Source organism: Hyperolius riggenbachi, chromosome 3 (genome assembly GCF_040937935.1).
Source record: "Hyperolius riggenbachi isolate aHypRig1 chromosome 3, aHypRig1.pri, whole genome shotgun sequence".
In the NCBI taxonomy this organism is placed as follows: Eukaryota; Metazoa; Chordata; class Amphibia; order Anura; family Hyperoliidae; genus Hyperolius; species Hyperolius riggenbachi.
The window spans coordinates 494,633,385-494,655,182 of record NC_090648.1 but is presented as its reverse complement, the minus strand read 5'-3'; the positions used below and the strand labels follow the sequence as shown (position 1 = coordinate 494,655,182).

Sequence of the window (21,798 nt, the reverse complement as noted above, 5' to 3'; positions counted from 1 at the left end):
TGTCCTCCCCCTCCGCAGTGCACAGTGCAGGATAGCTGCATAGACAGCAGTATGCACACTGTCACCCGCACTGTGACCGGTGGGGTATTTAGGGCCAGAGACTTACCGATGTCAGATGGCGGATCGTGTCCATGAGATCAGCCTTGTGTGGGAGAATCAGTCACCGATCCGGCCAACGTCTATCTGTACAGAAATCTCTGGGATTTGCAGTCGCTAAAAGTCTTTATTTACTGAGATGAGCAGTGGTCGGATTTCATCTGCCTCTCCACGCCTGTCTCCTCTCTGCTCATATCACATCCTATTCCTAAAACAAAAATCACATGATGTCTGTTGTGCAACCACCAAAAATAACCCTGAGGTTCCTGGAGTCGCCGTCATAGAGAACTCCCCGGGGGTAAAGACTGCCTCGACATCCCACCAATCCAATCCATCTGTGAGCACCTGTGCTAATTATATGTCAGTGCAAGCACAGAGTAACAGCTTATGCTGTACATACTGGAGGTAGCAGAGATCAGCGCATGCTGCAGCTAGTTTACTATCAGTACAGGCACAGAGTAACAGCTTATACTGTACATACTGGAGGTAGAAGAGATCAGCGCATGCTGCAGCTAGTTTACTATCAGTACAGGCACAGAGTAACAGCTTATACTGTACATACTGGAGGTAGAAGAGATCAGCGCATGCTGCAGCTAGTGTACTACCAGTACAGGCACAGAGTAATAGCTTATACTGTACATACTGGAGGTAGCAGAAATCAGCACACGTTGCAGCTAGTTTACTATCAGTACAGGCACAGAGTAACAGCTTATGCTGTACATACTGGAGGCAGCAGAGATCAGCACACACTGCAGCTAGATTACTATCAGTGGAGGCACAGAGTAACAGCTTATGCTGTACATACTGGAGGTAGCAGAGATCAGCACACGCAGCAGCTAGTTTACTATCAGTACATGCACAGAGTAACAGCTTATACTGTACATATGGAGGTAGCAGAGATCAGCACACTGCAGCTAGTATGCTATCAGTATAGGCACAGAGTAACAGCGTATACTATACATACTGGAGGTAACAGAGGTCAGCACGCATTGCAGCTAGTTTACTATCAGTACAGGCACAGAGTAACAGCTTATGCTGTACATACTGGAGGCAGCAGAGATCAGTACACACTGTAGCTAGTTTACTATCAGTGCATGCACAGAGTAACAGCTTACACAGTACATGCTGGAGGCAGCAGAGATCAGCACACACTGCAGCTAGTGTACTATCAGTATAGGCACAGAGTTAACAGATTATACTGTACATACTGGAGGTAGCAGAGATCAGCAGACACTGCAGCTAGTTTACTATCAGTAAAGGCACAGAATAACAGCTTAAACTGTACATACTGGGGGCAGCAGAGATCAGCACAAGCAGCAGCTAGTTTACTATCAGTATAGGCATAGAGTAACTGCTTATACTGCAGAGATCAGCACATGCTAATTTATTAATCTGTATAGGCACAAAGTAATGCAGTTTTCCGCCATGGTCCGATCTGATTTCTAATAGTTTTTCTGATCGATTTTCCGATCACTTCTATACAAAATCGATCAGAAAAAGATTGAAAATCAGACCTGTTGGAAATAATCAATTCGACCGTCAATCTGACCGAAAATTGCATTGTGTATATCAGGCATAACATCTCATACTGTACATACTGGAGGCAGCAGAGATCAGCACACAGTGCAGCTAGTTTACTATCAGTGTAGGCACAGAGTAACTGCTTATACTGTACATACTGGAGGTAGCCGAGGTCAGCACAGGTCAGCACACACAGTAGCTAGGTTACCATCAGTACAGGCACAGAGTAACAGCATATACTGTAAATACTAGAGGTAGCAGAGACTAGCATATGCTACAGCTAGTTTACTATCAGTACAGGCACAGAGTAACAGCTTATATTGTACATATGGAAAGTAGCAAAGATAAGCACACACTGCAGCTTGTTTACTATCAGTACAAACACAGCGTACCAGCTTATATTGTACATACTGGAGATAGGAGAGATCAGCCCACACTGCAGATGGTTTACTATCAGTATAGGCTTAGAGTAACAGCTTATACTGCACATAATTGAGGTATCAGAGATCAGCACACACTGCAACTAGATTACTATCACTACAGGCACAGAGTAAAAGAGATCAGCACACAGTGCAGCTAGTTTACTATCAGTACAGGCACAGAGTAACAGCTTATGCTGTACATACTGGCGGTAGCAGAGATCAGCACACAGTGCAGCTAGTTTACTATCAGTATAGGCACAGAGTAACAGCTTATGCTGTACATACTGGAGGCAGCAGAGATCAGCACACAGTGCAGCTAGTTTACTATCAGTATAGGCACAGAGTAACAGCTTATGCTGTACATACTGGAGGCAGCAGAGATCAGCACACAGTGCAGCTAGTTTACTATCAGTATAGGCACAGAGTAACAGCTTATGCTGTACATACTGGAGGTAGCAGAGAAGATCAGCACGCACACTGCAGCCTAGCTTTTTTTGGGGGGCGTTTTTTTGTAGCAGATTACAGTTTTTGTTACAGTAAAATCTGTTACTGAACAGCTTCTGTGACAAAAACACCTGGAAAACCGCTCTGATCTTGCGTTTTTCAGAGCGGTTTTCCACTTTCCTATACTTTAACATTCAGAAATCTAAAAAATGCTGCAGCCCCTGAGTTTGTGTTTGTGGAAAAAACGAGCCGCTCTGGTGTGCACCATCCCATTCACTTTCATTAGCCAAGCGGTTTTCCCCCTGCAAGCGTTTTAAAAAATGCTCCAGAACCGCTCTGGTGTGCACCAGTCCTAACAGCTTATACTGTACATATGAAGGTAGCAGAGGTCAGCACACACTGTAGCTACTTTACTATCAGTACAGGCACAGAGTAACAGCTTATACTGTACACACTGGAGGCAGCAGAAATCAGCACACACTGCAGCTAGTTTACTATCAGTACAGGCACAGAGTAACAGCTTATACTGTACATATGAAGGTAGCAGAGATCAGCACACACTGCAGCTAGCTTACTATCAGTACAGGCACAGAGTAACTGCTTATACTGCAGAGATCAGCACATGCTAAATTATTAATCCGTACAGGCACACAGTAATGCAATTTTCCGCCATGGTCCGATCGGATTCCTTATTGTTCTTCTGATCAATTTTCCGATCACTTCTATATAAAATCGTTCAGAAAGATTGGAAATCAGATCGGACCTGTTGGAAATATTCAATTCGACCGTCAATCTGACTGAAAATTGCATTGTGTATACCAGGCATAACATCTCATACTGTACATACTGGAGGCAGCAGAAAAATCAGCACACACTGCACCTAGTTTGCTATCAGTACAAACACAGCGTACCAGCTTATATTGTACATACTGGAGATAGGAGAGATCAGCCCACACTGCAGATGGTTTACTATCAGTATAGCTTATACTGCACATAATTGAGGTATCAGAGATCAGCACACACTGCAACTAGATTACTATCACTACAGGCACAGAGTAAAAGAGATCAGCACACAGTGCAGCTAGTTTACTATCTGTACAGGCACAGAGTAACCGCTTATACTGTACATACTGGGGGTAGCAGAGATCAGCACATGCTGCAGCTAGTTTACTATCAGTACAGGCACAGAGTAACAGATTATGCTGTACATACTGGAGGTAGCAGAGACTAGCATGTGCTACAGCTAGTTTACTATCAGTGCAGGCACAGAGTAACAGCTTATACTGTACATACAGAAATTAGCAAAGATAAGCACACACTGCAGCTTGTTTACTATCAGTACAAACACAGCGTACCAGCTTATATTGTACATATTGGAGATAGCAGAGATCAGCCCACACTGCAGATGGTTTACTATCAGTATAGACAGAGTAACAGCTTATTCTACACATACTGGAAGTAGCAGTGATCAGCACACACTGCAAATTTTTTACTATCCATATAGGCACAGAGTAACAGCTTATACAGCACGTAATTGAGGTAGCAGAGATCAGCACACTCTGCAGCTAGTTTACTATCAGTACAGGCACAGAGTAAAAGCTAATACTGCAGAGATCTGCACATGCTACAGCTAGTTTACTATGAGTACAGGCACAGAGTAACAGCTTATACTGTACATACTGGAGGTAGCAGGGATCAGCAAACGCAGCAGCTAGTTTACTATCAGTAGAGGCATAGAGTAACAGCTTATGCTGTACATACTGGAGGCAGCAGAGATCAGCACACGTTGCAGCGAGTTTACTATCAGTACAGTCACAGGGTAACTAATAGCTTATACTGTACACACTGCAGCTAGTTTACCATCAGTACAGGCAGTAAAAAGCTCCTTGTGTTTTTAAGGTAAGTAAAATAAATAGTGGAAGTATACTGCATTGGTGACCAAGGCCTTATTTTAAGATCCTTTTAGGCCATTTTAGCAGAAGTACAGAAGATATTCAGAAGGAAGTAAGTAATGTTTGCCTCTGTATTCCGGTCACTTTGTGTTCCGCTTCAGTAAAGAATGAGATGAGAGCGGCCGGAGGACAGATGAGTGACGAGGGCAGCTGATTGGCTGCAGAGGGAACACAGACAGTCACACTGCAGATATTAGATGTCAGGGCCGGTGATGAGGAAACACAATGCAAGGAATTGTTTTCAGATCTGAAGAAATGGAGAAAAAATGGCAAATATGCATTAATTACTGTACCCGGCAACCCCCCGGCCGTCCTGTGACATTGTGAGGCGGGGCCTCATACCAGGGGGGTGAGGCGTGATAGGATTATATTCAGGGGGAACTCCGCAGAGACACAGACAGTTATCTGAGGGTCTCCAGAAACTCCCCCCCCCCCCCCCATTTTGCTGCGTTTTTGCATTTTTATTACATTGTTCTTTTATGTGACCATCAACGTAATAATCAGCGATGCGTGTGAATTTTCGCCACAGTCATTTTTGCATCGAAAATGCCATTTTGAATTTCCTGAAAATATTTGTGAAAATAGCTTGTATTTTCGCGTTGTCTGCGAATAGAATATCAATATTTTACCAGCCAAAATTTGCGAAAAGCGTGAAAACGCGGAAAACAATTTTTACACTGAAAAAAACGCTAAAACGTGAAAAAACCCAACACTTCTTTTCTATGGCATTTTCACTTGAAAATCGAATTTCACATTATTTTCCTCAAATGCGATCATGCAATCATTTGTACGTAATCGGAAGGTAATTATCGATTGTTCACGTAAACAGGACAATTTAGGGCACCGTCTCTCTTCAGATACAATCATACAATCAAACATTCTCATCAACAAAGTTCTGTAGTCCAATCGACCATAGAATCGTTTCACTTCGATTTTCTATACATACTGCGTGGTTTTCTGTACAATTTGATCGTAAACATCTGATCGAATAATTGCCTCTAAGGAAAATATTGTACCGTTATTGGGCATGTTAAAGGACAACTGAAGCGAGAGTTATATGGAGGCTGCCATATTTACTTCCTTTTAGACAATACCTGTTACCAGGCAGCCCTGCTGATCCTCTGCCTCTAATACTCTGAACCATAGACCCTGAACAAGCATTCAGATCAGGCGTATCTGACAGGATTAGCTGCATGATTGTTTCTGGTGTGATTCAGCCACTGCTGCAGCCAAATAGATCAGCAGGACAGCCAGGCAACTGGTATTGTTTAACAGGAAATACATATGGCAGCCTCCATATTACTCTCACTTTAGGTTCCCTTTAAGTGGAAAGGGTCCTCACATATATCAGGTATTGATAGATAATCAGGAACGGCGACTATATGGATCAGGGGCTACCTTGCTTTATACTGCAGCGATTGTTGGTAAAATGATCAATATTCCGGATTGGGCAGACGGCGATCGCACAGTTACACTAGGCGAGGGAAACATTGTGACTTCCATATGAGATCTGGCTGCGGATACAGAGTGTTATCTGCTCTTGCAAAACTGCAGTACTGGCCTCACTTTCCACCTGGGACTGCCTGGAGTTTGTAGGTCCTCTGAGAACCCAAAAATATGCAGGAAGGTTATCTGGTATCTGAGCGATAGGTCCACGGACTAACTGTACAACATTAGATTGCAAGTTTCTTGTGGACAATGTGTGTGTGTGTGTGTATATACTGAAAGAAGCGGGCATGGTGGTGTAGTGGTTAGCGCTCTCACCTTGCAGCGCTGGGTCCAAGGTTCGAATTCTAGCTAGGCCACTATCTGCATGGGGTTTGTATGTTCTCCCTGTGTCTGCATGGGTTTCCTCAGGGCACTCCGGTTTCCTCCCACATCCCAAAAACATACAGGTAAGTTAATTGGCTTCCCCCTAAATAAAAACAGCAGACCAGCGCGGCTCCTCTCACAGACTGATCACTTAAAGGGGCCCAGCCGATTTTTGGCCAATCGATCGATCAAAATCGATTGCAAATCAATTGACTAATCGACCGATTTGCGGGCGATTTCGATCGATTTCAATCAATCTGACATGCTGGAAAATCTAGGTCGATCTGTTGAGATTGCTTATCATTTTGCATTGGCCCTAATGGAAATCTGATGGCAAAAAAATGCCATCCAATCGATTTTCAATAGATTTCAAACTGAAATCTATTGGAAATCTGTTCCTAGTAAAAAATGTTCCTAAACACATCAGATAGATAAGAAATCTATCTGATGATCTATCTGCTGCTAATCTAAAGACCAATCTACACGATACGATTCTTTGTATATACACACACTGTCCACAAGGAGTTTGCAATCTAATGTTGTACAGTTAGTCCGTGGACCCATCATTCAAATGCCAGATAACCTTTAAGGTGGCCATACACTTATAGATTTGCAGCAGATTCGACCATCAGATAGATTTCTGGCAGATGACTGTCAAGTCGAATCTGTCAGGAATCTATCTGGTGTGTGCCACACACTGGGGACAGATTTCCAATAGATTTCAGAATGAAATCTATTGGAAATCAATCTAAATGCATTATTGGACCATTAGATCCAATGCAACTCCATGGGCCATCAATCTGCTGCCAGCAGCAGATCGACCTAGATTTTCCATCCTGTCAGATAGATCAAATCAATCGATCGCTGAAATCAACCTGTGTATGGGCCTCTTTAGGCTTTTTTTACACTGTCAATTGCAATGCGATTCCAATCCGATGGGATTGTCACAGCATGCTAGGAACTCAAGGAGAAAATGAGAAAGAAATGCAGCATGCAGAACTTTACACATCTAAATTAAATTGCAGCAAATTGCATGTACTGTAAAAGAGCCTTAAAGGGCAACTGAATTAAGAAAAACAAGAAGGCTGTCATATTTATTTCCATGTAAACAATTCCTGTTGCCTGACAGCCCTTCTGGTCTATTTGGCTGCAGTAGTGTCCGAATAACACCAGAAACAAGCATGCAGCTCATCTTGTCAGATCTGACAATAATGTCAGAAACATCTGACCTGCTGCATGCTTGTTCAGGGTCTATGGCTTAGAGGCAGATGATAAGCAGCATAGCCAGGCAACTTGTTTATGAACCCGAGGTGAGAGTGATATGGAGGCTGCCATATTTATTTCCAATACCAGTTGCCTGGCAGTCCTGCTGATCCATTTGGCTGCAGTATTGCTTGAATCACACCAGAAACAAGCATGCAGCTAATCTTGTCAGATCTGACAATAATGTCAAAAACACCTGATCTGCTGCATGCTTGTTCAGGGGCTATGGCTAAAAGTATTAGAGGCAGAGGATCAGCAGGACAGCCAGACAACTAGTATTGCTTAACCACTTAATGACAATCTGACTTATAAAAACGTCCTGCTAGAGCCTCTTAATGGCTCCAGGACATTTTTATAAGTCAGACAGTGCTGCTGCCGATGTGATTTGTACTAGGGACATAATTCAAATGTTGTGATAACTAGCAAAAATAGACAGATATGGGATTTATACACAGTAGCAGTGTTTATACTAAAACTATAGGGGATGAAATTGGAGAAATAGTGTATTTTGTCCTTGTTTTTCCCTTTAAAATACATAGAAAATAAAGTAATTACTGAAAACAGATATCAACCCCAAAAAGCCCAATTGGTGGTGAAAAAAACAAGATATAGATAATTTCATTGTGATTAGTAGTGATTAAGCTATTGGCAAATGAAAGGGATGAGTACTGAAAGGTGAAAATCGCTCTTGTCCGTTAGGGTGAAAACGCCTTTGGGGTGAAGTGCTTAAAAGGCAATAGATATGGCAACCTCCATGTCCCTCTCACTTCCAGGGCCGGTTTAAGCAACAATGGGGCCCCAGGGCAAAATAAACCTGGGCCCCCCCCCCCCCCAACATATACCCCGGAACAAAAATCGGCATTAGGGGACCTTTTTTGCAGCTGGTATAGTCAGGGTGTGAAGCCCCAATCGGTCGGAGCTCCACATTCTGGCTATCCCAGCCTGCATGGGGGACAAGGGGTTAAAAAGTTTCAGGAGGGGGACACCACATAATTTTTTGTTTTTTTAATTCCCACACTCTAAACATTAAAAAAAAATAGGAAAATAGAAAAAATGCCAGGGATCTTCATACAGCCATATTGCGGCTGTATAGCGATCCCTGGCCAAAGCGCTGCGGCTGCGTATAGACCCCCTGGAAACCCCATCGGGAAATTTATTGCGCTTTCGTTTGATGCATGTAAAATTACACTACCGTTAGGTTTGCTACTAAAAGTGACATTTACCACATTTAAAAGTATACTTTTTTCCTTCAAAACTTTAAAATCGATTTTCTCAAAAACTATAAGGTCTTTTTGAAAAATGTTTTTTTCCTCTTATTCCTAATGATCTCCTTAACATATCCTGCAAATTTAGGGTTTCTAGCATTTAAGGTGGATTTGCTATCAACCATTAAAGTCAGCAGGTTTTTAAATGTGTATTTTTTTTCCTTTGAAACTTTAAAATCGATTTTCTCAAAAACTATAAGGCCGATTTGAATTTTTTTTCCCTCTTGTAGCCACTGGGGGCCCCTACAAGCTCTGGGGTCCTGGGGCAGCTGCCTCCTCTGCCTCTATGGTAGCGCCGGCAGAGCTGGGACAAGGTCCTCCAGCAACCAAGGCTGAGACACCAAAGTGCGCCCCTCCATCCCTGCCACCCCAGCCGTCACACACTGATTGCTATTAGACTAACAGGCTCCCATGGGCCCACAACCTCCCCAACACCTTAATCTCTAGTTATCTGGCTTGCAGTCACTGCCATGTATCCCCTTTTCTTATTTCTTTCTGCTTCAAACACATTTAGGAATGACAGCTGAATGAATTCTGCGCCCCCTCCTACACTGCGCCCTGAGGCTGGAGCCTCTCCGGCCTATGCCTCGGCCCGGCCCTGAGCGCCGGCCCTGCTCGCTTCAGCAGCCCAGCTGAAGGTAATAATAGCAGGCTGTGTGGCGGAGCTTAGTACTGTTCACATGTGAGGGAAGGCGGGGCATAGACTGGTCTGCATGGGCCATTTCCCATTTTCGTTTAGCTTCTCCCATCTTCCACGACATCGATTACGCCACAATTTTTATCTGATCTGTCGGATATATGGCTCAATTGCAGTGCGTTTGCGATTTCCATCAAGAGAAAAAGATGTACTTTGTATAGGTGCTCAAGTGCACAAACGATGCAGCAGGATCGACCCCCACGATCGAGAAATATCATGCCGCAAGTGCAGCGCACTAATAAAACCTCCCTGCGGGATCACAACCGCCGCTAGTGGACAAGAGATCACAGCCTGGAGATCTGCAATCTCTGCGCCCGAGAACAGCGCAGGGGGACTCGTGTGAGACTCGGCCCTGCAGGGATCCCACCATAGACGTGCTACAAACAGACAAATCTCTCCGCCATGCTATCATATCAATGATGCTTCAGCATGTGTGCAGACTGGCATATGTGTGACTCAGCAGAGCCCAGGTATCTCCTCCTCCTGCCTGAGCCATGCACACAGCAGGAGGCCTTGTTAGTTATTCTCCACACCTGCACTAACTGAGTGACTGGACGAGGGTCATGGGGTTCCTCACGGATCAGCCCTGGGGTGAGAGGTGATCGTTTGCTGAAAGGTGACCCCCCCTCACCCCGGTGTCTCGATACCGTGTGCTGATCCGCGAGCGATGAGCCATCTTACCTGTCCGGTGACACCTGCCGGGGGGGATCTCCGTCACTGGGGGGTCTCCACAGCTTCCTCTATTGCAGATCCCATCCAGCTTGCTGTCTGTCTGCTCCACATTTCCTCCAGCCTTCTCTCCACATTCCAGAGGGGAGGGAGGAAATCTCCATGGCAACTGGCCCCAGCATTCCTATTGGATGAGGCTGTCCCTTGCCTATTGGAGGAGCGCTGGGGGGGATTCTGCCCTCCCCCTCATTGTGCCTGAGCTCTGCAAATTTCTTAATGAAGAGACACAGGGGAGAGGGGACACAGGAGGGAGGGGAGGGGCACGGTGAGGAGGGGGGGCACAGGAGAGAGAGAGGGGGCACAGGAGGAGCCTGGGGGGACAGGTGCCCATAGGCGGACTGGCCTGGGGGGATGGGGGGCAGATGCCCCCCGGGCCGCCTCCTGCCTCTGTGTTTTGGGCCGCTTTGTGGATGCCTAAAAGAGGAAAGGGCTGACTTCTTTCCTCTCTCGCTTCCCTGCTGTGTCCCGTCAGTAGAGAGGCTGCAGCAGGAGCGTTGTTAGGGCAAGTGGTTCGTGGCACTTCCCCCGAACCTCTGCCAAGGTCCCCCGGATTATCAGGGAAGGGAGTGCCCATGACAGTGCCCCAAATGTTTCTGGCAAGGCAATTTTAAAAATCCGGATGTTGTGGCATTTGGGTGACTGCTCCTAGCTGCTCAGTCACTCGGCCAACGTGCAGGTTTCTAGCTGTACCGCATTGCTCAGTCTGCCTGTCTGAGCCCATGTGTGCAGATGCCGGACGCCATGCATGGACTGGAGAGAGCCTGCAACAGCCAGCAGGCAGACTCTCCCAGGCAGCACCACCAGCGGCTTCCCTTTGCTTCACTTCAGCTGCTTAGCCGCTGTCAAGTGTCCGGCCAGGCGTGACGTCAGCCCTCTGAGCCCAGCCAGGACTGAATGCAGCTGGGGAGGTGTCGCTGGCAGATCGAGACCCCCTCCCCCGAAAGGAAGTTTTGCTATGCAGGGCTCCAGACTGCAAAAATGTGTGTCTCCTGCCTTGTAGTGTGTAAGTATATTCTGTACACAATGCACTTTTTTTTTAGTATATACTCTTTGTACAGTGCATGTTTTTGTGGGCATATGTAATGTGTTTATATCTAGTATGTGTGTGTGGGTGTAGTTTGTAAGTACAGTGTATGTGTTTGCATAGATTGTATGTATAGTGTGTGTGTGTGTGTGTGTGTGTGTGTGTGTGTGTGTGTGTGTATAGATTGCATGTACAGTATGTTTGTGTGCTGTGTGGGTATGTACAGTGTGTGTGTATAGATTGCATGTACAGTATGTTTGTGTGCTGTGTGGGTATGTACAGTGTGTCTGTGTATAGATTGCATGTACCATATGTTTGTGTGCTCTGTGGGTATGTACAGTTTGTGTATATGTTGTGAATGTGTGTGTATAGATTGTATGTATAGTGTGTTTGTGTACTGTACACAGTGTGTGTGTGTGTGCGTGCGTGCGTGCGTGCTCGCGTATGTGTGTGTATATATATATATATGTTTCATTTTTCTCCCCTCCCCAGCCAGCACCCAGTTATTTGATGTTCCCCTCCACCCACTGTAGCTAGTACCCAGTTTTTAACCCTCCTTCCCACCCACCACACCAGAGCCCAGTGTTTTACTCCCCCGCCAGCACCAAGCGTTTACCGCTCCCACCAGCACCCAGCTAGTCGAATCGGATGGTCGATCAGCCGCCAAGTCGCCTGCTGTATGGCCACCTATAGTCTAATGTCCTAGCGTATTATTATTATTATGTATTTATATAGTACTGACATCTTCTGCTGCATATTACAGAGTACATAGTCCTGTCACTGACTGTCCTCAGAGGAGCTCACAATCTAATCCTACCATAGTCATAGGCTAATGTCCTACCATATTATTATTATGTATTTATATAGCACTGACCTCTTCTGCAGCACATTACAGAGTACATAGTCATGTCACTGACTGTCCTCAGAGGAGCTCACAATCTAATCCTACCAATACCATAGTGATAGCCTAATGTCCTACCATATTATTATTATGTATTTATATAGCACTGACCTCTTGTGCAGCTCATTACAGAATACATAGATATGTCATTGACTGTTTTCAGAGGAGCTCACAATCTAATCCCTTCCATACTCCTCATTTTGTTTTCACTATAGACTTGATTTGGGGCAAACCAACTATCTAGTGGAATGGTGGCCACACACCACACAATTTTTTTTTAAATATCTGTTCAATTCAAGAATCGCAATCAATTTATCTGACTGATTGTAACATTTCAAAAATCTGACCAATATAACACACACCTATGTTAAATTTTTCCCCAATCATGAATAACATAATTGAAAACTCAGAAAAAATTGATTGGAACCGTACATCAAGTAATTGACAATACATCACAGACAATACTATTTTTCATAAAGTTGGTCTGAAATTCAAAAACAATGGGAAATTGAATCGGATTTAATGATCGAAAACAAAGAAAAGTTCTAATTTTTTGGGGACAACTGATCGAAATTATCGAATTGTTGAAAAATTGGATCTTTTAATTGTATGGTGTGTGGCCACCTGAAGACCAACCCAGGCTTTTGATCACTGCTAATAGCAACTTATTTTTTACCCCAAGCCTGGGTTGCTGAGGGCAGGGGGGTTCTCTATGTAATTGCATGTAATGCTGCTTTACACTACCGTATATACGTCCGCTCACAAAGAAGATATGGCTTTGGGCTGGGACTACCGTAAAAGGGCCTCTAGGTTGTGTTTTCCCCCCAGGCCAAAAGGTCCCAGTCCTCCCCTGCAGGTGCCCTATTCCCAGCTTGCAGGATAACAGGCTGGAAGGTGACAGAGAATATCAATGTGGGGACAGCAAGTGGCCGAGCCAAGAGTTTGTCCGTCGTCAGCGACACTCCCTCCCCCCCCCCCCCCCCCCACCTCCACTGATGCTGCTGCAGGAGGGACAGAGATCCCAGACTCAGCGACAGCCTTATGCCTCTTACTGCAGGATGGGACTACGCTATACATACATACATACATACAGTGACTGCTGCATATTCTGTATACACTGATGGCACATACAGATACAGTGGCATAGCAATAGACAATGCAGAGGTAGTGACCGCACCGGGGCCCCTGGACCAGAGGGGCCCTCCCTCAACCGCTTTATTAGCTCCCCAGCTTAGGCCCAGTTCACATTAGCGTTTTTTGCATACGTTTTTTGCACGTATACTTTACAAACGGAACAGATGTGAAAGGATCCAATGTTAACCTATTGGACCGTTCACATGCATCCATTGGTACGGATACATTCCGGTCCCGGATTGAAAAATTGCTTCAGGCCCTAATTTTCTGGACCGTTCTGCGCAGCGGACCGGATCCGGACCAAAAAATGCTGCAGCATGAGGGGCATGGGGGGGGGATGTGGGGATGTGAACCTGAGCGGCGGGAGGGCGAGGGAAGGTGCAGCAGCCAGGCGGGTGGGTGAGGGAGGGTGCAGCAGCCGGGCGGGTGGGTGAGGGAGGGTAAAATACATACCTAATGTTCTGTTGCAGCCGGCGGTAGAGGCTTCCGTTATCTTCCGCGTCATGTGACTAGTCACATGACACGCTGTATAGTGACAGTGGAAGAAGAGGAAGCCTGTACCGCCAGCTGCTACAAAACATTAGGTATGTATTTGCCGGCGAAACTGAGTGAAAATTGATCCAATCAATCTTTGATCAGATCCATTTTCACTTCCATTTGGCAGTGTGCACAGAGCCATCCGGATGCGGTGAAGTGGAGACCGGATCCGCTCAACGGATCAGTTTGGCTCGAAACGCAGATGTGAACCAGGCCTTACACCTCTCTGACACTGTGGCTATCCTTGGCAGGTTTTGGTCAGAGGCGTATCTAGAGGGGTTCAGACATGGCTTGTGCCATGGTCGCCACAGCAACATGGGGGCCATGCCTGTTCCTGTGTCTCCCCATCACTCAGATCAGATTAATTCGGTTATCTGGGAAACATGGCTATTCAATTTCTGTATGTAGAGCGCACTTGGCTTAGTGTTAGAAAAGAGGACAGAGAGGGAATAGGAAGAGCTATTTCCAAAAAAGTATCTTCAGCAATATCCTGAGCCAAAAAACACGGGCAACCATAACACATGTACGTGAGAAGGGATGCTGTTTTTAGAGGGGAAGGGGGCAATTTCAGTGTTTGCCATAGTCTCTATATTACCCATATAGGCCCCTGGTTTTAATGCTTCAAATTAATTGTTATGTATGGGGGGGGGGGGGGGGGGGGGGGAGGTGTAAACTCACAGGGACAGTTCTCATCCCTTTCTTTAGTCTTGTAAGATGCTGCATGTCATACTATCTATGTCTTGTATCTACTGTCATACTATCTATTACTTCTGTAACAGAGGGTGTGTGTGTGTGTGTGTGTGTGTGTACAGTGTGTGTGTGTGTGTGTACAGTGTGTGTGTGTGTGTGTACAGTGTGTGTGTGTGTGTGTGTGTGTGTGTGTGTGTGTGTGTGTGTGTGTGTGTGTGTGTGTGTGTGTGTGTGTGTGTGTGTATGTACAGTGTGTGTGTGTACAGTGTGTGTGTGTGTGTGTGTGTGTGTGTGTGTGTGTACAGTGTGTGTGTGTGTGTGTGTGTGCGTGCGTGCGTGTGTGTTTGGGATGAGGGAGGAAACCGGAGTGTCCAGAGGAAACCCACGTAGACATGGGGAGGACATACAAACTCCATGCAACTCCCTGGCTGGGATTTGAACCGGGGATCCATCGCTGCAAGGCGAGAGTGCTAACCACTGTACACACACACACACTGTACATACACACTGTACAGGTCATGCATATAATTGCATAACTGATCATTGGGGAAATGGCACGTGACGTCATACACACAAGTTACTAATACACTCAGTTAGCAGGCAGCTGGGTCCTCTACTTGGATACTATTTACCGTTTCTATAGCAACCCTGGAACAGCCAAAGACCTGAGATCATCATCTGGTCGCAAAACAAGCCTTTCCTATCTGTTCTATACACATTCCCGCCATCTAGTGGCTGTCTGTGTCATTACATGTCCAAGAGTCACAAGGCTAAAACTGATGAATCTCACATGGACAAGCTTAGTTCCCCTCCACAAAAACAGAAGCAGAACTTCTCTGTAGATGAACTGGAAAGTGAAAAGAGAAATCATTATAAAGTTGTCAAAGATGGGAGACCTGCTTTCAGGTGGAGCTCTGGACCAGCCTAGGGTTGCCAGGTCGGCTGATGGAGAAAACCGGACAGGGGGTGGAGTTAGGGGTGGAGTTAGGGGCGGAGTCAGAAGCGCACTTTTATGTAGAGTGGGGCTAAGCAATGGGCTTTTTTTAAAAAAATTTTTATAGTATTTATATCGCACTGACATCTTCTGCAGCACATTACAGAGTACATAGCCATGTCACTAACTGTCCTCACCAGTAGTACTGGTCCAGTGCACATAAGAGACAGTTTTTCAACAATAACTGCACATAAGAGACAGCTTTTCACCAGTAAATGCACATTATAAGAAACACCTTTTCGCCAGTAAATGCACATAATAAGAGACAGCTTTTCCCCAGTAAATGCACAAGAGACAGCTTTTCACCTGTAAATGCACATAATAAGACACAGCTTTTCACCAGTAAATGCACATAATAAGAGACAGCTTTTCACCAGTAAATGCACAAAAGAGACAGCTTTTCACCACTAAATGCACATAATGACAAACAGCCAGTGTTCCCAGTATATGTAGCCAGGGATATATGTGCCCAGTATATGTAGCCAGGGGGTATATATGTCCCAGTATATGTAGGCAGGGGTGTAAATGTCCCAGTATACGTAGGCATGGGTATATATGTCCCAGTATATGTAGCCAGGGGGTATATGTGCCCAGAATAGGTAGCCAGGGGGTATATGTGCCCAGAATAGGTAGCCAGGAGCTATATGTGCCCAGAATAGGTAGCCAGGGGCTATATGTGCCCAGAATAGGTAGCCAGGGGCTATATGTGCCCAGAATAGGTAGCCAGGGGCTATATGTGCCCGGAATAGGTAGCCAGGGGCTATATGTGCCCGGAATAGGTAGCCAGGGGGTATATGTGCCCAGAATAGGTAGCCAGGGGCTATATGTGCCCAGAATAGGTAGCCAGGGGCTATATGTGCCCAGAATAGGTAGCCAGGGGCTATATGTGCCCAGAATAGGTTAGGTAGCCAGGTGCCCCCCGCCCCCCCCCCCCCACAGGAGGAGAACAGTGCAGCAGAGAGAGAGCTGGGAGCAGTGGTGGAGAAGGGGGGCAATCTCCCCCCCCTTCCCTCACCTTAGGGTGCTCTCTCTCCCCCGCTGTCTCCTCCAATATGATGTGCAGGCTGGCGGGTGGCTGCGGGCGGAACTTACCTCTGTGTCGCAGGCGCCGGAAGTTCGGGTCCCGCAGCCGCTGAGATTCGACTCAAAAAAGATCCGGATCAAAGATTCGAATCATTCATGAGCCGGACAACACTATTCAGACTGATTAGTGTTGTCCGGCTCATGAATGATTTGGATCTTTGATCCGGATCTTTTTTGAGTCGAATCTCAGCGGCTGCGGGACCCAAACTTCCGGCGCTGGAGCGACACAGAGGTAAGTTCCGCCTGCAGCCACTCGCCAGCCTGCACATCATCCTGGAGGAGACAGCGGGGGAGAGAGAGCACCCTAAGGTGAGGGAAGGGGGGGGGAGATTGCCCCCCTTCTCCACCGCTGCTCCCAGCTCTCTCTCTGCTGCGCTGTTCTCCTCCTGTGCTGCGGGGGGGGGGGGGGGGGGGGGGCTCTAAACCGGACAACTTAATTGTCCGGTTTAGCATGCCTTTTTGCACCGGACACAGCGCACAAAAACCGGACTGTCCGGTGTAAAACCGGACACCTGGCAACCCTAGACCAGCCAGCAGGTAGTTTGGCAGACTCTTCCTGAGAAAACTGCTCCAGCTGTGTCCTGTTTGTAGGGGGCTTCTAAGGACCGCAGGTTTCATAGATGTTCAATAAGTAGTAATCGCAGTAGTCTGAGGTTTTGTCCTCAGCGATTACTGGGTACGTCAAACTCTTTGTTTTGGGTCATTAGTCTGTCGGTGGATCCACAAGCTACAAATGAGGAAGAACTTTCTAACCCTGGGCAGTAAATTTCCCTCCAGGATCTCCAGATGATCTTCCTATCTCATTATTTACTTCAGAAACCCAACAGACCCCTCCCCAGATTCAGCCCCAATACATAATGGAGCCTCCGCCATGTCTCACAGTAGGCACGGCAGAATCATTCATCTGTAGTCATAGAACTTGCCAGAAAGCTCCAGCTTGGTCCTATTGTTCCTCCTGGCAGCCGGTATTCTGTTGGTGGTCTACCTACCTCAGGGCTCTAGTACCAGCAGTATTATGCTAACCTCCTGGGCCAGCTGAAGGACACAAGACGAAACGCCATGTAAAGCTGACCAAAGATATCCTTTTTTTGCAGGAAGATGCACCTGCGCACACATCCCACTGTGGCTGCCAAATTGAACACCCTGGGTTTCCAATTAGTCCACCATCCGCGTGTATGAAAAAGGTGCGCAAGGAAAAATGGGTGCAGTTTTCCCCAATATTATAGTTAATATCTACCGATATCGTTTGTATAATAGTGTACGTTTCCGTAATAAAATATTGGTATACTGTATATTAACGATATTTTACTACAACCCTAAAACCCCCCTTCCTGATTTCTAACCCTAAAACCCCCCTTCCCGATTCCTAACCCTAAAACCCCCCTTCCTGATTCCTAACCCGAAATCCCCTCTTCCTGACGCTTAACCCTAAAACCCCCCTTTCTGACGCCTAACCCTAACCCCCTTTCCTGATGCCTAACCCTAAATCCTCCCTTCCTCACACCTAACCCTAACCCCCCTTCCTGATGCCTAACCCTAAAACTCCCCTTCCTGATGCCTACCCTAAATCCTTCCTTCCTCACACCTAACCGTAACCCCCCTTCCTGATGCCTAACCTTAAAACCCCTCTTCCTGACGCTTAACCCTAAAACTCTCCTTCCTGATGCCTAACCCTAAATCCTCCCTTCCTCACACCTATCCCTAACCCCCCTTCCTGATGCCTAACCTTAAAACCCCTCTTCCTGACGCTTAACCCCAAAACTCCCCTTCCTTATGCCTAACCCTAAATCCTCCCTTCCTCACACCTATCCCTAACCCCCCTTCCTGATGCCTAACCCTAAAACCCCCCTTTCTGACGCCTAACCCTAAAACCCCTCTTCCTGACGCCTAACCCTAAAACCCCCCTTCCTGACGCCTAACCCTAAAACCCCCCTTTCTGACGCCTAACCCTAAAACCCCCCTTTCTGACGCCTAACCCTAAAACCCCCCTTTCTGACGCCTAACCCTAAAACCCCTCTTCCTGACGCCTAACCCTAAACCCCCCCTTTCTGACGCCTAACCCTAAAACCCCCCTTTCTGATGCCCAACCCTAAAACCCCCATTCCTAATGTCTAACCCTAAAACCCCCTTCCTGATTCCTAACCCTAACCCCCCTTTCTGACGCCTAACCCTAAAACCCCTCTTCCTGACGCCTAACCCTAAAACCCCCCTTCCTGACGCCTAACCCTAAAACCCCCCTTTCTGATGCCTAACCCTAAAACCCCCCTTTCTGACGCCTAACCCTAAAACCCCCCTTTCTGACGCCTAACCCTAAAACCCCTCTTCCTGACGCCTAACCCTAAAACCCCCCTTTCTGACGCCTAACCCTAAAACCCCCCTTTCTGATGCCCAACCCTAAAACCCCCATTCCTAATGTCTAACCCTAAAACCCCCCTTTCTGACGCCTAACCCTAAAACTCCCCTTTCTGATGCTTAACCCTAAAACCCCTCTTCCTGACGCCTAACCCTAAAACCCCCCTTTCTGACGCCTAACCCTAAAACCCCCCTTTCTGATGCCCAACCCTAAAACCCCCATTCCTAATGTCTAACCCTAAAACCCCCCTTCCTGATTCCTAACCCTAAAACTCCCCTTCCTGATGCCTAACCCTAACCCCCCTTTCTGATGCCTAACCCTAAAACCCGCCTTTCTGATGCTTAACCCTAAAACCCCCCTTTCTGACGCTTAATCCTAAAACCCCCCTTTCTGATGCCCAACCCTAAAACCCCTATTCCTGACGCCTAACCCTAAAACCCCCATTCCTGATGTCTAACCCTAAAACCCCCCTTCCTGACACCTAACCCTAAATCCCCTCTTTCTGATGCCTAACCCTAAAACCTCCCTTCCTGACTCTAACCCTAAAACCCTTCTTCCTGACACCTAACACCCCCCTCCCTGATGCTTAACCTTAAAACCCCCCTTCCAGACACCTAACTTCAAACCCTCCCCAACACTAAAACCCTCCTTTCTCATACCTAACCCTAAAACCCCCCATCCTAAACTTATGATGCTCAAAACAAACTATAACGTTCTAATTTTACAAAACAAAAAAAAATATATAAAAAAACTATAACAGTGTAATTTTGATAATGATAATTATCGCGTGCCCAAATTTCTGCTTTGAGCGCCTAATAACCAATATTTGCATTCGTGCCTACGGGGTGCCCAAATCGTCCATTAGCTGCTGGGCGTCCAAATTTCCTGCTTCCCACCATCCACCTTCTCACCTGACCTGAACCCTTCAGACAGTCAGACTATTACCCGCTCCTGAACTTGAAGGATCACCTGAAGGGTCAACGTTCTGAGTACATTTCTGAACAAACAGGCTGCTGAGAGCTGGCTTGAGGCCCAAGCAAAGGACTTTTATCTGAATGGCCTAGAAAAGCTGCAACTACTCTGTACCAAGTGCACCAGTCTCAGGAAGGAGGGGGTGGGGGGTATGCTGAATATATGTGTCTTTCTGGGCAAAGACAGCAATCTATCAGCACCCCTCCTAATCTACTTGTGCTGCAACGGTAATGGAATTGGCAGAGAGACCCCCCTTTCCCTCAACGGATTATTACTTGATGATGACAAATCTAAATAACTAAGAATAAGGAGTCTGTGATACGCCTGTATCTGATTATAATGTGACAGGATGATGGATCTGCTGGTTATTATGTATCTGTTAACATATAAAACCGATATCCATCTCCCATCACACACGGATGTGACCTGCGGTGACCAGATCTCGTGCTGCAGCCGCTCTCCGCCCACAGAGGGTGGGGCTGTGCAGTTTAAAGAGGAACTGTAGTGGAAAATAACACAATGCATAACATTGCTTATTGTTTACAATATTAATTTATAGATTATTAAGTCAGTGTTTGCTCACTGTAAAATCTTTCCTCTCCCTGATTTACATTCTTAAATTTATCACTGGTGGCGACATCTTTCGTTCAGCCAGGTGATCTGTACGGAATGTTCGTTTCTGGGAGTTCTATGCACAGAGGGAGATGCTGCTTGCTCGGCAGTTGGAAAAAGCCGTTAATTCCCACAATGCAATGGGGTTCACAGGAAACTGTCAGGATCTTGTCATGATGACATTACACTGTGGGAGGGGTTTCCACACAATATCAGCCATGATCTATTGGAGGAATGGTAAAGATCTATCATGGGCGATATCGGCTGCTGATTGGGATGAAGTTTGATCCTTTGTTAACATTCCCCTCTAAGGCTTTGATCACTTCTAAAATCACAATCGCTGAGGCCAGCGTTTTGCGATTTTGTGAACGATTCCCCCAGCGTTACCATGCGCGCTTCGATTTTGTATAAACCGATTTTCTGAGCGCTTTTGCAGAGCGATTCTGTTTTTTCACTTTCTGGCGTCAGTCAGGAAAAGAACTCTTTCACCCGGAAATGAATAATACAATGTATTTATTCAGGAAAGTGCTAACTCAACCACCGCATACATCGATTTTGTGAGTGTTTTGCGCTTTTCCTATACCTTCCATTGTAGCAAAATCGCCCCGAAAATGGTACAGACAGAGCTTTGGTCAGTGGAAAGCAGACAAAACGCGCAGATATGAACAGTCCCATAAGGAATCATTGCACAAGCGATTTTAGGGCGATTTTAAAAATTGACATCGCAAAAAAAAGCAAAAACGCCCTTAGTGTGAACAAGCGTTAAGTGTAGGAACCTCCAGAGTCCCTCCTTTTATGTTTACTGGTCTTCGGACTGTGGTTGTTGGCTCAAGTTGTTGTTATTGTTGTTTGTAAACTAGTAGTATAAAGTAAGGGGCTGTTTTGGCCCATGAATCCAACCTTACCAGCATGTGTATTATTTGTGGGAATAACAGGAAGCTAGGATTGGTAAGTGAATTAAAGGGGCTGGGTTTAGTGATAGCCAATCCTGACTTTAGATAGAGAGATTCACCTCCATGTAGACAAATCCTTCCTATGCAGCACTCTGACACTGACCATAAGGAGCTGAACTTCTGTGTATTTCTGGGGTACAGTATCTGGTACCAGCAGGTATGCCATTGCCCGCCACCCATTGGTTAGTGACACCACTTAGTACACACTGACTGGCCAATACAGTGATTTAGAAGGCTGGAAGGGGGCGGGGCGGGGGTGTTGGGACTGTACAGAAATAGGGACATGCTGCTTGAAGCAAAACCTCATTTCTCAAACACAATTATTGTATAGAATGATGACCACA

The 21,798-nt window shown here is 46.2% G+C and overlaps 1 protein-coding gene across 3 annotated transcripts in view; it reads right to left on the bottom strand.

The window, feature by feature from the left end:
• The window catches only part of FGD4 (FYVE, RhoGEF and PH domain containing 4), a 160,303-nt gene that overhangs the window by 87,640 nt on the left and 50,865 nt on the right, over positions 1-21,798 (bottom strand). The window lies entirely within an intron of this gene.